Genomic DNA, 17,179 nt, shown 5'->3' with positions numbered 1-17,179 from the left:
CCTGGTCTTCAAAGCTTTCCATAAAATTGGGGCACCATATCTTAGGGAGAGATTTCAGCCTTATATGCCTCAGCATTCTTTAAGGTCTTCTACCCAGTGTTTGATCGTGACTCCGAGGATCATGCTCTCACGGGTAGGGGGAAGATCTTTTCAAGTAGTAGCAGCACGACTTTGGAACACCCTTCCCCCCATTGCGACAGATCCCAGACCTCCTGACCTTTAGGCAGAATCTAAAGACATGGCTTTTCCAGCTTTAGGCTTTCCCAGTTTTGTTGTTGGGTTGTTTCTCTGTAAGTGGTTACGGTGGTCTTTTCGTAGCGCCGGGACACTCTTTGGAGTAGCTGCGTGCTCTACAAGTTCCAAATAACATAACATAACAGAGAGTGTGTGTGTGTGCATGTGTGTTTGAATGAGAGTGTGTCTTTGTGATTTTTACCACCACCAAAATATTGACCCTAGTGTTTTACTGCTGCGTGGAGGGGTGAGGAAGCTCAGGTGTGCGTGCAAGAGTGTGCGTGCGTGTTTGAATGAGTGTGTGTCCTTGTGCTTTTTACCTCTACCAAAACATTCCAAGTTTCACACCATAATCTGGGAACCCAGGTAATTAACTGCTGTGTGTAGAGGCGAGGGAGCTCAGGTGTACATGCTAGAGAGTATGTGTGTCCATGTGTGTTTGAATGAGAATGTGACCTTGTGCTTTTTACCTCCACCAAAATATTCCATTTCTCACACCCGGATCTGGGAACACAGGTGATTTCTGCCATGTGGAGAGGCTACAGAGCTCAGGTGTCTGTGCAAGAGAGTGTGTGTGTGTGTGCGTGCGTGTTTGAAGTAGAGTGTGTCCTTGTTCTTTTTACCTCCACTGAAATATTCCAACTTTCACACCAGAATCTGGAAACCGTGGTGATTTACTGCCGCATGGAAAGGTGAGGGAGCTCTGGTGTGCATGCGAGAGAGTGTGTGGGTGTGTGCATGTTTGTTATTATTTTTTTATTTTTCAGTTTGCATTGAAAAAAAAAAAATACACAACAACCAGTTGAAAATAGAATAATCAGAGAGTAGCAGCACCCTTCTCCCCCACATAAAGAATATGCATATTTCAGAGAACGCAAGACAGTAATGTGATCCTAAATTGACACAGGTATTCGGTATAACAATACATCAAGATCCCCCAAAAAAGTTCCTTTTTTTTTCAAAACAAAGGTAATTTTGACCAGCATTAGCTTTAAGAAAGAAAGAAAAACTCATTTTCACAAACATAGCAGCATTCAATAAAGTGACCCGTGCGTCAGACCCATAGTAAAAAGGAACTTGATGTATACAATTATACAAAGAACAATAGCTTATTCAGTGGGTTATCCCACTATGAGCATTGTTGGGTTAGCCAGTAAGAAAGTGGACCCCAGAATACTAGTCCCCGTTTTTTAGCTCTAAGTCCCTTTTTCGCATATATTGCCTTCTCTAATGTGTGAATTGAGTAAAGGCGAGCTAACCAGTGTGCAAAAGCTGGAGAGTCGGCTTCCAGCCAGGAAGAAGCAATGGAAAGCCTAAGGACCAAAGCAATGAAAATCAGTGCTCTTCTTTTTCGTCGATCAACTGAGTCAGCCATACACAGCATTATCATAGAGGAGGCTATCATCACGTTACAAGATAGCACGTGAACCAACAAATGTTGAATTTTATTTAATAAAGGTTCTAATTTAAAGCATGTGGCAACCATGTGGATAGAATCAGCTTTGAACTCGGAGCAACGAGAGCAGTCTGTTCCTCTGCCTGAGCCCCATTTTACAATCTTACTAGGAGTATAGTATACAGAAAAAAACAAGTCTTGTAGAACTGTGCCTGTAGGTTAGAGGATAGCATATCGCTTTGTGCAGATTTGAGAGCAAGCAGAAAAGTATTGTCAGTGATGTCCAATTTCTGTTGCCACTTAGAGGATGTTAAAAGCAGATCATTAGGCATCAAGATGTTCAATATATTATAAATAACTCTGACACGTGGTATCGAATCCCTACAAAGCTTCTCGATCAGGTTGCATTTAGTGAAACCCGACAGTCCCCCAGTTTGTCGTGTGAAGAAGGATTGCACAGCAACATACTTCAGAGAATCCCTCTTGTCTAGATTGAATAATAGCTGAAGATCTTCAATCGCCAAGATCTTACAGGCTGAGCAGAAGTCTCCTAGTTTAGATACACCTTTTTCTGATCAATTTTGGAAATAGGATGAGCTAAAGATATCCAGGTGGTTAGTGTTACTTCTAATAGGGGTATAACAAATTAGTCTACCTATTCCGAGACATTTACGTACAGCTGAAAAGACTTTAAATGCCCCCAAGAGAGACTCAAATGTCACCCTTTTGTAGTAACCCAATTCTAGGTGCCTCCACAAGCATCCTTGGGCATTGGGTCTGAGCAGAAGTTCGAAAGGTGAGGGCAAGCCTACATCGGGCAAGGAGGGGAGAACTTGTAATGGTATAGGGCACGTTTGCAGCACTGTGGCCCAATAATAAAGTTTTAAATTGGGAAGGGCCTACCCTCCTTTATCCCAAGGTAGAGACAGAAATTTGAATGCCCTTCTGGGCTGAGACTGTGCCCATCCACATTGAGAAAACAGCCTTTCAGCCTTTGCGAGAGTCAGCTTGTTAAAGGATTTCGCCCTAAACAGATATAAAAATAGTGGTAAAAAAACATTTTTTGCAGATTACATGGCACAATGATGGAAAGATGCAAGTTATTAAGTCGATTCAGGGCTTTCCTTGAATCAGCAATAAGAGGATCGATGTTATGATTTACTATAAGGTCGGTATTGGCTAAGATGTTAATGCCCAAATATTTGGCTTTGACCACTACCCTTTCGTCGTCCGAGCTGACCTTCCTATTGATTATTATTTGAGCTTTACCCTTATTTAGTTTATACCCAGATAAAGAGCCAAATAAATGGGCCTCGGATTCAATTACTGGGATGGCATTCTTTAGATCCAGTGTAAGCAAAGCCAGATTGTCTGCATATGCCATAACTTTGGTTTCTATGCAAAATCTACTCATAGACGGTATGGCCGGATTGGTTTCTAGTTTTTTGATAAAACGGTCGATACGATAGCAAAGAGCAATGGGGAGCAGGGGCAACCTTGCGGGTCCCCCGCTTGATGTTAATCGGCTCCGTCAGCCCCCCATTGATGGATACCCTGGCCGTGGGGGTAATGTATAAAGCCTTGATAGCTTGCATGATTTTAGACCCAAAATTAATTCTCTGCATGACGCCCCACAGATAGTTCCAGGAGACCTGATCAAATGCTTTTTCAGCATCTAAAAAGATTGCTGCCATTGGGTCCTCTGAAACCTGTGAGGCATCAAGCAGTGTAATGAGCCTGCAAGTATGTTCAGTGGTACCCTTCATGGGGATGAAACCATGTTGCCAGCTGGAAACTAGCCCTTCAATTCTAGCTGAAAGCCGCGTGTCAGGAAGTATGCTTTGAAATCACCATTAATTAGAGTGATGGGCCAGCATGAGCCCATCGCTATTAGTGGCTTATCTTTTTTGGGAAACACTATGATCTTAGCGTTAGACTAGGACTGGGGAGGGGGAACGCCCTGAAAGATTTGCATAACAACTTCATTTAGAATAACTTTGATCTGTGGCAGGAAAACCCGATTGTGCCTCATTTGGATTTACCGGACCATCCCCCTCTCTCTTCCCCCGTTTTTGATCATTTTACACCCATCTCCCCTGAGCTTTTTCTCGACCTCCTTGTCAAGGTCAAGTCCGGCTCCCCGGTGGACTGCGCACCTGCTCGTATCCTCAGAACTTTGTTCACTAGCTGTCCTATCCCCCCTCTAACCTTTCTTAACTCCTGTCTGGCTCTGGGTTCTGTCCCCTCTTTCTTTAAGTCTGCCATTGTACTTCCTATCCTGAAGAAAGCTGGCCTGGATCCCTCCCTTCCATCGAATTTTAGGCCGATCTCCCTCCTTCCCTATCTAGGGAAGATTCTTGAGAGCCACGTAACATCTTGTCTCTCTTCTTACATCGAGGAGAACAACATCTTGGCCTCCCACCAGGCTGGCTTTCGACCGGGCCACTCCACTGAGGGCGTGGTCCTAGCGGTCCTTGACGAACTGAAGGGCAAGGCCGACGGCAACCTTCCTCAGGCCTTAGTCCTTTTGGATCTGTCCGCTGCGTTTGACACGGTCGATTATGTTATTCTTCTTGACCGTGTCAGCGCAGCGGGCATCCAGGGCGTTGCCCTCTCTTGGATCGCGTCCTTTCTGCAGGGACGATCACAGGCAGTCCACCTCTCCACCTTCTCTGCTCCTCCCCTCCCGGTCACGTGTGGGGTACCCCAAGGCTCTTCTCTCTCCCCCCTTCTTTTCAACCTCTATATCCGCCCCCTCATTTCCTCGCTTCTTGAGCTGGGGGTCTCAGTGTATAACTACGCTGACGACCTCCAGCTCGTCTTCGATCTTTCTTCCCCAACTCACTCTCTTCCCAAGCTCAGGTCGACTCTTGTCTTTATTTCCCAGTGGATGAGCTTCAATCATTTGAAGCTCAACCCTGACAAGACAGAGCTTGTCCTCACTGGTGGCCCCTCCAATCCCTGGTCCTCAGTCCATTGGCCCCTTTCCTTCGGCCCTCCACCTTCCCCGGTTCCCTCTGTTCGGACCTTGGGCATCAAGGTCAGCAATGATCTCTCGATGCACGCGCACATTAGCTCTGTCGTATCCTCTTGCTTTCTCTCCCTCCGCCTCATCCGTAAGATTTCCCGGTTTTTTTCTGTTGATGCCCTTAAAGTTATCATTACTGCCCTCATTACATCTCGCCTGGATTATGGTAATGGCCTGTATGTAGGCATCCCTGCCTACGAGACCCGTCGTCTCCAGGCCATCCAGAACCAGGCGGCCCGTCTTGTCCTTCGTCTTCCGAAGTTCTCCCACATCACTCCCGCCCTTAAAACCCTTCACTGGCTCCCCGTCCAGTTCAGGTCCCAGTTCAAACTTGCCTGCCTGGCCTTTCGGGCGCAGGCCCGGTCCACTCCTCTTTTCATCAACTCTCTGATCTCACCTCATGCCCCTCCCCGCTCCCTCCGTTCTTCCTCCCTTTCTCTCCTTCACGTTCCCCGCTTCCGTAAGTCCCGCACAGGGGGCACCCGCTTCTCTGTGCGCGCTCCCCAGATCTGGAACTCTCTTCCCCTCTCTATCCGTTCCATTCCCATCTTTTCTCACTTTCGGAAAGCCCTCAAAACTTTCTTCTTCCTTCTGGCTTTCCCGAACTAATTCTCTCCCGCACCTGTTAGGCAGATACTGATGTGTTCCTCAGCGCCAGGAAGCCGCTTGGCCACAGAGCGCTTTATAAGTTTCTTTTTCATTTCATTTCATTTCAACCTTATAAAATTCCACTGGGATGCTGTCTGGGCTTGCAGCTTTCCCATCTGGCAGGCTTCACATAGCTTTGGCAATCTCATCCCAGGATGGAGCAGGTTCAAAAAGCTCACGCTCATCACTACTCAGTGTCACTAGAGAGATTGAATAAAGGTTGGTATCTAAGGGGCAGCTAAGGGCTGATCGATAGTCCACATTCTCAGAGTACAGGTCTTGAAAGAATTTATAGAACGCTGCGCGAATTTCTACAGGGTCATTAGTAATAGTTCCTGCAGGTGTTTTAATTCTTTGAATTTTGCTAGCAGAAACCTGTAGCCTAGTTTTCATAGCCAGTTGGTGGCCAATTCTGTCTCTACATTTGTATGTTTTCTCCTGGGCCGCAGCCCATTTGGAAGCGGCTTTGTCGGCCAATAATGAACAGATCTCAGCCGTAGCTGCCGCGACCGACAGTTGTGCAGGATCCATCTCACCATTAGACTGAATGGCTGAGATAAGGTTTTCCTCCGTTTAGCTGATTATATTTGTAGATCCGTCAATTTGGCTTTCTCTAATTTGTTTTCCTTCAGTGAATATTGTAAAGTTTCACCACGGACACAGGTTTTTAAAGTGTCCCAAACTATCATATTTGGGGATGTACCAAGATTGATGTCAAGAAAGGATTTAATCCAATGTTTCATATGGGACTGGTAGCCTTCGTCCTGTGAGAGTGACCTTTCAAAGACCCAGGCAGACGTTTCCTTGCGTGTGATCAGCCCCCGGATGTTAATACTTAAGGGATTATGATCAGAAAAAATGCTGGGATGTAGATCAATTTTGCTGCAATGAATTAAGGATGAGGAGACCAGAAAAAAATCCAACCGTGCAAAAGATTTATGGGGAGTAGAAAAAATGTGTAACCAGGTATGTTAGGGTACAAATAGGACCAGATATCAACCAGTCCGTGAGTATGCAAGAGATTCTTAAAAGTCAAAAGCCAAAAGCACTTTAGGTTTACGAGAGGTCTGAGGAAATTTCGGGTTATTTTCCCAGTTCGCCGGTACATTAATATTGAGACCCACACATAAGATGTAGGCAGGGGCCAATGAACCAGTTCAGTAAAGATTTGATTAAGCACTGTAAGGTCATCTAGAACACTCTCATAGATGGAACATAAGGTAAACAAGAAAGTAGACATAATACGGCATTCAATGAGCATCCATCTCCCTTGAGTGTCTACTTTAGTTCTAATAATTTAGGGGAGATAGTGATACCGGGCTAGAATAGTTATACCCCTGGTGCCGGTTCCTTGTGTAGTTCCCCTAATAACCTTATATCCCAAACTATTTAAGAGATATAGTTGTGACCCTTCTATGTGCATCTCTTGGAGACAAACGAGGTTAGCCCCTGACAGTCGTAAGCTTTGGACAACTTTTTGCCTTTTACGGGTATCATTAAGCCCACAGATATTCATGGATAGAATTTTAAAATTTGTGGTACTCATCGGACAGTAAAGACATTAAGCCGTAGATCGGAGATTCCTGTGAATAGAAAAAATAGAAAACTTATCAACAACCCTCAGTAAGTGAATCTTTGGGAATCACAGGTCTCATTGTTGAAATATAGATCAGTACATAAAATATTACCAGTTATCACAGAATCAGCCTTCCATTCATAAGAAACCAACCCCCCATCCCACCCCTAGCAACCCACCCCCCCACTCTTGAGCAATCAGAAGCTGTCTGAATGATGAGCCCTGACCTAACAACCCGCCGCCACAACCCAACCTAGGGAACAACCTAAAAAGAAGTAGGGGAACTATGCCTCATATGTAGAGTATGGATGCCCTGGATAGCAAGATGAGCCCTGAGTAATTCACCACCACGCCGCCACCCTTGCCTCGGGACCTCTCAGCTATCCGCTATGTGGCCTGACCTCGGGACCACAAGGAGAGTCCAGTCCAGGCCGGCGCCATTACGCTATTGGCGCTCCAGCGGCTTTCGTTCTTTCAGGATTAAAGTACCGCGATCACTGCGGAAGCCTCATGTGAAAGTGCCCACTACGAGCTGGCTGAAAACTGCATTTTGGATTACTGGGAGCAGGTCCTTTAAACTCCGTGATCCCAGGCTTTGCTGGCTCGGCTTTGCCACGTTATTTCGTCTTTTGTGCGCCTGGCTTGCTTCACTTGCCTTACGATTAAGCCTTTCCTTCTACACGCCGGACTTAGCATTTTATTTGGTGGAGCGTGGCATATCTGACATGGACTCCGATTTGCATAGAATGAACGACTGTCGGACGTGTTATGGGGACTGGAATATCAAGTAAATAGGCAACAAAGAAATAACCTTTGACTTCTTGGGATCCCTGAAGGGGTTGAGGGGGAAGACCCCCGGCACTACATCATCAAGTTCCTAAAGGGGGCATTCCAGAATCAATCTGAGTGATGTTGGGAACACGAAATTCAACCAGCTCATCGCTTTCCCCTTTCAATGAAAAAGCAAACTGGCATCTCTACTGATTCCAGAAGGCCACAGCCTTTCTAGTATTTTTGGGGGGAATCTCCTCTTAAGACAGTTAATTTTTGATCAAGCAAGGCAATACTCCCAGAAATCTTTTGACGGGGTCTCCTTCTTCGCTAAACCAGATATGTATCACTACACCATGGAGCGAAGTTGGTAACTTCGTCAGCTGATCAACCCCTTCCAGCAGCTGGGGGGCTCAGGTTTTTCTTATGAACCCAAAAAACTGAATGTCATTTTCAATTGGGCTTCATGATTTTTCATGCCAGAGATTAAAGCGCAAGACTATTTGTCGGAACTTAAAGCTAAAAAAGTGTTAAAATAATTACAATTGATATTGCGACTGGGCCAATTGAATAGGTATAGTACACTTAGCCTAGTACAGGCATATATATGTTTTTCGTTCCCTTCTTCCTTGGTTTTTTTCTCTCTCTCTTTCCCTCATGTGTGCGTGCATGTTTGAATGAGAGTGTGCATTTTACCTCCACGAAAATATTCCAATTTTCACACCAGAATCTGGGAACCCTGGTGATTCACTGTCATTTGGAGATGCAAGGGAGCTCAGGTGTGCGTGCTAGAAAGTCTGTGTGTACGTGTGTATTTGAATGAGTACGTGTCCTTGTGCTTTTTACCTCCGCCAAAATATTCCAACTTTCACACCGGAATTTGGAAACAATGGCGATTTATTGCCGCGTGGAGAGGCGAGGCAACTCAGGTGTCCGTGTGAGAGAGTGTTTGTGTGCTTCCGTGTTTGAAGGAGAGTGTGTCCTTGTGCTTTTTAGCCTCACCAAAATATTCCAACTTTTACACAGTAAACTGGGAACCGCTGTGACTTACTGCCACATGGAGAGGTGAGGGAGCTCAGATGTGCGTGCAAGAGAGTGCATGTGTGAGTGCATGTTTGAATGAGAGTGTGTACTTTTGCTTTTTACCCCCACGAAAATATTCTAACTTTCACACTGGAATCTGGGAACCACGGTGATTTACTGCCACGTGGAAAGGCGAGGGAGCTCATGTGTGCGTGCGAGAGAGTGTGTGTGTGTGCAGGCATGATTGAACGAGAATGTGCCCTTGTGCTTTTTACCTCTACCAAAGTATTCCAACTTTCACACCAGAATCTGGGAATCGCAGTGATTCACTATCGCTTGGAGATGCAAGGGAGCTCAGATGTATGTGCTACAGTGTGTGTGTATATGTGTGTTTGAATGTGTACGTGTCCTTGTGCTTTTAATCTCCACCAAAATATTCCAACTTTCACACCGGAATCTGGGAACTCTGGTGATTAAATGCTGCATGGAGAGGGGAGTCAACTCATGTGTCAATGCGAGAGAGTGTTTGTGTGTGTCCGTGTCTGAATGAGAGTGTGTCCTTGTTCTTTTTAGCTCCACCAAAAAATTCCAACTTGCACACCAGAATCTGGGAACCCTGGTGATTTACTGCCACTTGGAGGGGTGCGGGAGCTCAGGTGTGTGTGCAAGAGAGTGCATGTGAGTTTTACTGAGAGTGTGTCCTTGTACTTTTTACCTCCATCGAAATATTCCAACTTTCATACCGAAATATGGGAACCCTGGTGATTTTCTGCTGCATGGAGAGGCGAGAGAGCTGCGGTGTGCTTGCGAGAGAGTACCTGTGTGTGTGATTGAATGAGAGTGTGTCCTTGTGCTTTTTACATCCACCATAATATTCCAAGTTTCACACCAGAATCTGGGAACCGAAGTGATTTACTGCTGCATGGAGAGGCGAGGGAGCACAGGTGTGCATATGAGAGTTCTGTGTGTGTGCTTCTTTGAATGAGAGTGTGTACTTGTGCTATTTACCTCCACCCAAATATTCCAAGTGTCACTCCGGGATCTGGGAACCCAGGTAATAACTGCCGCATGGAGAGGCGAGGGAGCACAGGTGCAGGTGCTATAGAGTGCATGTGAGCATGCGTATTTCAGTGCAAGTGTGTGCCTGTGCTTTTTTCCTCCACTGAAATATTCCAACTATCACACTGGAATCTGGGAACACTAGTGATTTTCTGCCACTTGGAGAGGCAACAGAGCTCAGGTCTGTGTGCGAGAGAGTGCATGTGTGCGTGCGTGTTTGAATGAGATTGTGTCCTTATGCTTTTTACCACTAGCAAAATATTGAAAATTTCACACCGGGATCTGGGAACCCTGGTGATTTACTGCCGCATGCAGAGGCAAGGGAGTGCAGGTGTATGTGAGAGTGTGCGTGTGTGCGTGCAACTTTGAATGAGAGTGTATCCCTGTGCTTTTTACCTCTACCCAAAAATTCCAACTTTTACACTGGAATCTGAGAACCCTAGTGATTTACTGACGCATGGAGAGGCAAGGGAGCACCTGAATATATGAAAAGCGAAGATTTACTGATGCATGGAATTGTGAGGGAGCTCAGGTGTGCGTGCGAGAGAGTGTGTGTGTGTGTATGTGTGTTTTAGTGAGACTGCGTCCTTGTGCTTTTTACCTCCACCAAAAAATTCTAACTTTCACACCAGAATCTGATAACCCTGGTGGTTTACTGCTGCATGGAGAGGTGAGGGAGCTCAGGTGTGCATGCGAGAGAGTTTGTGTGTGCGTGCATGTTTGATAAGAGTGTGTCCTTCTGCTTTTTACCACCACCAAATGATTCCAACTTTCCCACCTGAATCTTAGAACCCTGGTGATTTACTGCCACGTGATGAGGTGAAGGAGCTCAGGTATGCGTGTGAGAGAGTGCGTGCATGTTTGAATGAGTGTGTCCTTATGCTTTTTACCACCACCAAAATATTTCAACTTTCACACCGGAATCTGGGAACCCTTGTAATTTCCTGCCGCAAGGAGAGGCAAGAGAGTACAGCTGTGCGTGTGAGAGAGTATTTGTGTGCATCCGTGTTTGAATGAGAGTGTACGTGTCTTTGAATGAGAGTGTGTCCTAGTGCTTTTTACCTCCACTGCAATATTCCAACTTTCACACCTGAATCTGGGAACCCTGTCGATTTACTGCTGCGTGGAGAGATAAGGGAGCTCTTTTGTGCGTGTGAGAGAGTGAGTGTGTGTGTTTATTTTTGAAAGAGAGTGTGTGTGTCTGGAAACCGAGGTGATTTACTGCCACATGGAGAGGCGAGAGAACTCAGGTGTGCATGAGAGAGAATGCGTTTGTGCATGCGTCTTTGAATGAGAGTGTGTTCTCCACCAAAATATTCCAACTTACCCACCGGAATCTGGGAACCACAGTAATTTACTGCTGCGTGGAGAGGCGAGGGAGCTCAGGTGTGCATGCGAGAGAGTACATGTGTGGTACATGTTTGAATGAGATTGTCCTTGTGCTTTTTACCTCCACCAAAATATTCCAACTTTCACACGAGAATCTGGAAACCCTGGTGATTCACTGCTGCGTGGAGAGGCGAGAGATCTCAAGTGTGCGTGTGAGCGAGTGTGTGGGTGCATGTGTGTTTGAATGAATGTGAGTCCTTGTACTTTTTAACTCTACCAAATATTCCAACTTTCACACCAGAATCTGGGAAGCCTGGTGATTAACTGCTGCTTGGAGAGTGGAGAAAGCTCAGGTGTGCGTGCGAGAGAGTGCATGTAAGCGTGCATGGTTGAATGAGAGTGTGTCTTTGTGAGTTTTACCTCCACCAAAATATTCCAACTTTCACACCGGAATGTCACATGGAGAGGCAAGGGAGCTCACGTGTGCATGTAAGAGAGTGCGTGTGTGTGTGCGTATTTGAATGAGAGTGTGTCCTTGTGCTTTTCACCTCAACCAAAATATTCAAACTTTAGAATTGTAATTTGGGAACTGTGATGATTTACTGTAGCGTGGTGAGGCAAGGGAGCTCAGGTGTGTATGCGAGAGAGTGTTTGTGTGCATGCATGTTTGAATGAGAGTGTGACCTTGTCCTTTTTACCTCCATCGAAATATTCCAAATATCACACCGGAATCTTGGAACCCTGGGTATTTACTGCTGCATGGAGAGCTGAGGGAGCTCAGGTGTGCATGTGAGAGAGTTTGTGTGTGCGTGCATGTTTGAATCAGAGTGTGTCCTAGTGCTTTTTACCTCCACTGCAATATTCCAACTTTCAAACCGGAATCTGGAAACCCTGGTGATTTACTGTCACGTTGAGAGACGTGCGAGAGAGTGCGTGTGTGTGTATTTTTGAATGAGAGAATGTCCTTGTGCATTTTACCTCTACCAAAATATTCCAATTTTCATACCGGAATCTGGGAACTGCAGTGATTTACTGCCACATGGAGAGGCAAGGGAGCTCAGGTGTGCGTGCGAGAGAGTGCATGTGTGCATGCGACTATGAATGAGAGTGTGTCCTTGTGCTCTTTACCTCAACTAAAATATTCAAACTTTTAAACCGGAATCTGGGAATCGCTGTGATTTACTTCCGAGTGGAGAGGCAAGGGAGATCAGGTGTGTGTGCGAGAGAGTGTGTGTGTGCATGCATGTTTGAATGAGAGTATGTACTTGTGCTTTTTACCTCCATAGAAATATTCCAACTTTTACACTGGAAATCTTGGAACCCTGATGATTTACTGCTGTGTGGAGAGCTATGGGATCTCTGGCGTGCATGAGAGAGAGTGCGTGTGTGCGTGTATTTTTTTATTTGAGTGTGTCCTTGTGCTTTTTACCTCCACCAAAATATCCCAACTTTCAAACCAGAATCTGAGAACCCTGGTGATTTACTGCCACGTGGGGAGGTGAGGGAGCTCAGATGTGTGGGTGATAGAGTGCGTGTGTGCATGCATGTTTGAATGAGAGTTTGTCCTTATGCTTTTTACCTCAATTGAAATATTCCAACTTTCACACCGGAATCTGGGAGCAATGGTGATTTACTGGCGCATTGAGAGGCGAATGAGCTCAGGTGTATGTGTGAGATAGTGCATGTGTGCGTGCATGTTTGAACGAGAGTGTGTACTCGTGCTTTTTACCACCCAAAAAATATTCCAACTTTCATACCGGAATCTGGGAACCGCGCTGATTTACTGCCACATGGAGAGGGGAGGGAGCTCAGGTGTGCATGCAAGAGAATGCGTTTGTGCATGCGTCTTTGAATGAGAGTTTGTCCTTGTGCTTTTTACCTCAACCAAAATATTCAAACATTCACACCGGAATCTGGGAACCGCAGTGATTTATTTCTGCATGGAGAGGCAAGGGAGGTCAGGTTGTGTGAGAGAGAGTGCATTTCTGCGTGCATATTTGAATGAGAGTATGTACTTGTGCTTTTTACCTCCATCACAATATTCCAACTTTGACACCGGAAATCTTGAAACCCTGGTGATTTACTGCTGCGTGAGGAGCCGTGGGAGATCTGGTGTGCATGCAAAAGAGTGCATGTGTGGGTGTATTTTTGAATGAGAATGTGTCCTTGTGCTTTTTACCTCCACCAAAATATTCCAACTCTCACACCGGAATCTGGGAACCACAGTGATTTACTGCCACGTGGAGAGGTGAGGGAGCTAAGGTCTGCTTGCAAAAGAGTATGTGTGTGTGTGCATGTTTTAATGAGAGCTTGTCTTTGTGTTTTCCTCCACCAAAATATTCCAACTTTCATACCGAAATCTGGGAACCGCGGTGATTTACAGTCACATAGAGAGGCGAAGGAGCTGAGGTGTGTGTGTGAGAGAGTGCGTGTGTGCGTGCGTGTTAGAATGAGAGTGTCCTTGTGCTTTTTACCTCCACCAAAATATTCCAACTTTCAAACGGGAATCTGAAAAACCTGGGGATTTACTGCCACATGGAGAGACCGAAGGAGCTCAGGTGTACAAGTGAAAGAGAACATGTGTGTTTGAATGAGAGTGTGTCCTTGTGCTTTTTACCTCCACTGAAATATTCCAACTTTCACACCGGAATACTTTCACACTGGAATCTGGGAACCCTGGTGATTTACTGCTGCATGGAGTGGCGAGGGAGCTCAAGTGTGTGTGCGGGAGAGTCCGTGTGTACGTGCGTGTTTGAATGAAAGTGTGTCCTTGTGCTCTTCACCTCCACCTAAACATGTCAACTTTCACACCGGAATTTGGGAACCCTGGTGATTTATGTCATATGGAGAAGCGAGGGAGCTCAGGTGTTCATGCAAGAGTGCGTGTGTGTTTGAATGAGAGTGTATCCTTGTGATTTTTACTCTAACCAACATATTTGAACTTGCACACCGGAATCCAGGTATCCTGGTGATGTAGTGCTACGTGGAGATGCGAGAGAGTGCGTGTGTGCATGCATGTTTGAATGAGAGTATGTCCTTGTGCTTTTTACCTTCACCAAAATATTCCAATTTTCAAACTGGAATCTGGGAACCACAGTGATTTACTGCCGCGTGGGGAGGTGATGGAGTTCAGGTGTGCGTGCGAGAGAGTGTGTGTCGGTGTGTATGTTTGAATGAGACTTTGTCCTTGTGCTTTTGATCTTCACCGAAATATTCAGAATTCCACACCGGAATCTGGGAACCAGGGTGATTTACTGCCGCGAGGGGAGGCAAGAGGTCAGGTGGGCGTCCAAGAGAGTACATGTATGCGTTTGTGTTTGAATGAGAGTGTGTCCTTGTGCTTTTTGCCTCCACCAAAATATTAAAACTTTCACACTGGAATCTGGGAACCTCAGTGGTTAACTGCCGCGTGGAGAGGCAAGAGCTCAGGTGTACGTACGAGAGAGTGCCTGTGTGCATTAGTGTCTGAATGGGAGTGTGTCTTTGTGCTTTTTATCTGCACCGAAATATTCCAAATTTCACAATGGAATCTGGGAACCCTGGTGAATTCTTGCCGCATGGAGAGGCGAGGGAGCTCAGGATTTCATGCTCTCGTGTGTCTGTGTGTTTGAATGAGAGTGTGTTCTTGTGCTTTTTACCTCCACTTAAATATTCACACCAGTCAGTTTTATGGCTGTTTAAAAACCACTGCTTTGAGAGATTTATGTAGTGTTGCCAGAATTCATTATGTACCCCAGTAACATTTTCAGTCACATTTTCAGGTTCTGAGCCTTGGACATTGCCACAGCTCTCCCTTTGAAGCATACTTGCTCTAAAATCATTTACTTATTGAAAAATATTTGTGGCTCTCCTGATGAAGGTACTTCCAGTGCCGAAACACGCGTTGAGAACTTTCATCACCCAGCCACGTCATATCAGTTTCGGTCTATAAATGTTTGTTATAATTAGATGTATGCTCATGTATTATATGTCTGTGATCATCCAGTGTTTTGGATCAACTGCTCAATTGTTATACTAAATGGTGAATACATTGTATCTGGTTATAATGTATCAATCTTACTTGCTCTTTTATGCTTATTTATAGATAAATATCAATAAAGCCAATTTCTATATGTTTTAAACAGTTGTCTTCCATTTACACCGAGTTCGAGTTATCCCTTTGGTCATGTTGAAAATATATTGATGTAAATTGAATCAGTTAACTGCCTAGGAATTTTTCCTTCACTGTAGTATTACCCTGTCCTAGGAGCTCTTGAAAATTTACAGGGGGTCCTTGTTATTTCCATGGTGAGCACTGTACCATACTGGCCGAAGTGAAGTATTTACTCCTACTGGTGTGAAAGTGCTGTTTTGCCTACTGTGAGATGGTGGTGAGGTGAGGTGCCGGTACACACAGGGATGAAAGCATATGCCTAAACTGTGAGCTGAGTGGTCTGTAGCATACTGGCAGAACCGAAGTATTTACCGTTACCGGTGTGAAAGTGCTGCTTTTTCTAGAGAGAGGTGGTGCAGAGGTGAAGTACCGTTAAACTCGAGGATGAAACTGTGTGCCTAAACTGTGAGCTGAGTGCTGTAAACTGATATGTTCTGGGCGGTGTAGCATACTGGCTGTTGTAGCATATTGGTGCAGGTGGTGTTAGTATGTGTTTAGAGTATAGCGGGAGTGGGAAGCAAAGTACTCACTGGTACTGGTCTGAAGACTCGGGGATGAAACTGTGAGTGTAAGTCGTGAGCCTATTGTTGTAAAGTGATGTGCTGTGAGTGCTGTAGGATACTGGCTGCTGTAGCATACCTGTGTTAGTAGTGTTACTGTGTATTTACACTATACAGGGAGTGGGAAGTGAACTTCTCACCCCTACCAGTCAGTAGACTCGAATGAAGTGTTTTAGGAAGCAAGAATAAAGAAATAATCATGAAGAATATAATGTAGAATGTTGCAATGCCACAGAAGACAAATGGTGAAATGAGGTGTGTCTAAGAAAGTGGCTGTGTGTAATAAAGGCATGGAGGTTGAAATTATATAGAAAGCATCTTTATTTAAGTGCCATAATTGGACCCACTGGTGCAAGAGCTAGGGCATCCAGCTCATGCAAAGTTGAACCACTTCTGGTGTATTCAAATATAAGCTCCTGCATCAGTGAATTGCATATTACATGTTACAGTTGCAAGTGAGATAAACAATAGCTATTACACTTGAATGACTCAACATTCTATAAGGAAAATAAAGGTAGGATACGATTACCACATATATCCTTTAATAAAAGAAAGAAATAAAAAAGAAATTACAAAATGTAATCATCAACATTTTTAGATACCTTAGCAGTGCTTTTTGTAACACAAAATTATCAACAGTAGAATAGTCAGCAATCTGTTGTACAGTAGATTCAATGTGGTGGGTGTCAGAATTGGTACTAGTTCTACCCACATTGGAAATTTGAGGATGAATACAAACATTGCGCTTCTGAGAAGCACATATAGTACCTTTGTAGTCACACCATACATTATTGTCTTCAGCTTGTGTATTGAGCTAAGGCATCGAGCTGAGTCAAACTCCAACCACTTCTGCTGTAGTCAAATTGAAGCTCCTGCATCAGCGAATTGCACATTATATGTTACAGTTCTATGTGACCTACACAATAGCTATTAGACATGGATGAATAAATTGTAGAATGAAAATAAAGATAGTTTACGATTACTACACTGTGTCAACCAGTTCCTAAACAAAGTCATCTTTTTTCTTTTTTATTGTGAGGTTCTGAGCAGAAGTTGACCTTGAGTAAATTTGTGTGAAAGGGCTTTGTGAATAACAGGGAGGCAGAGAGGCGTGTGCACAAAGAATAGACGTGGTTTCAAAATGGGTGTCGGGTGTAGGATAATTTAGGAAGTAAATAGCGTATTTGCATAGGCCATACATCACCGATCCCTGGTTAAAGTGGAGACGTAGGGGGCAATAATGAAGAAAGCGTTCAAATGTCTGAGTATACTTAGAAAGTTGTTATATGAAAGTAGTAGGATTGAAGTGTATTATAAAAAATGAAAAGGAAAAAGTAAAAAAAGCTGGAATAAAATACATTCAAGAATAACGTGAGTTTCTTAAAAGTCTTGGAGATTCCAG

This window comes from Lissotriton helveticus, chromosome 8, assembly GCF_964261635.1.
Source record: "Lissotriton helveticus chromosome 8, aLisHel1.1, whole genome shotgun sequence".
NCBI lineage: Eukaryota > Metazoa > Chordata > Amphibia > Caudata > Salamandridae > Lissotriton > Lissotriton helveticus.
The sequence above is the reverse complement of the archived record's forward strand: the minus strand, read 5'-3'. Positions refer to the sequence as shown.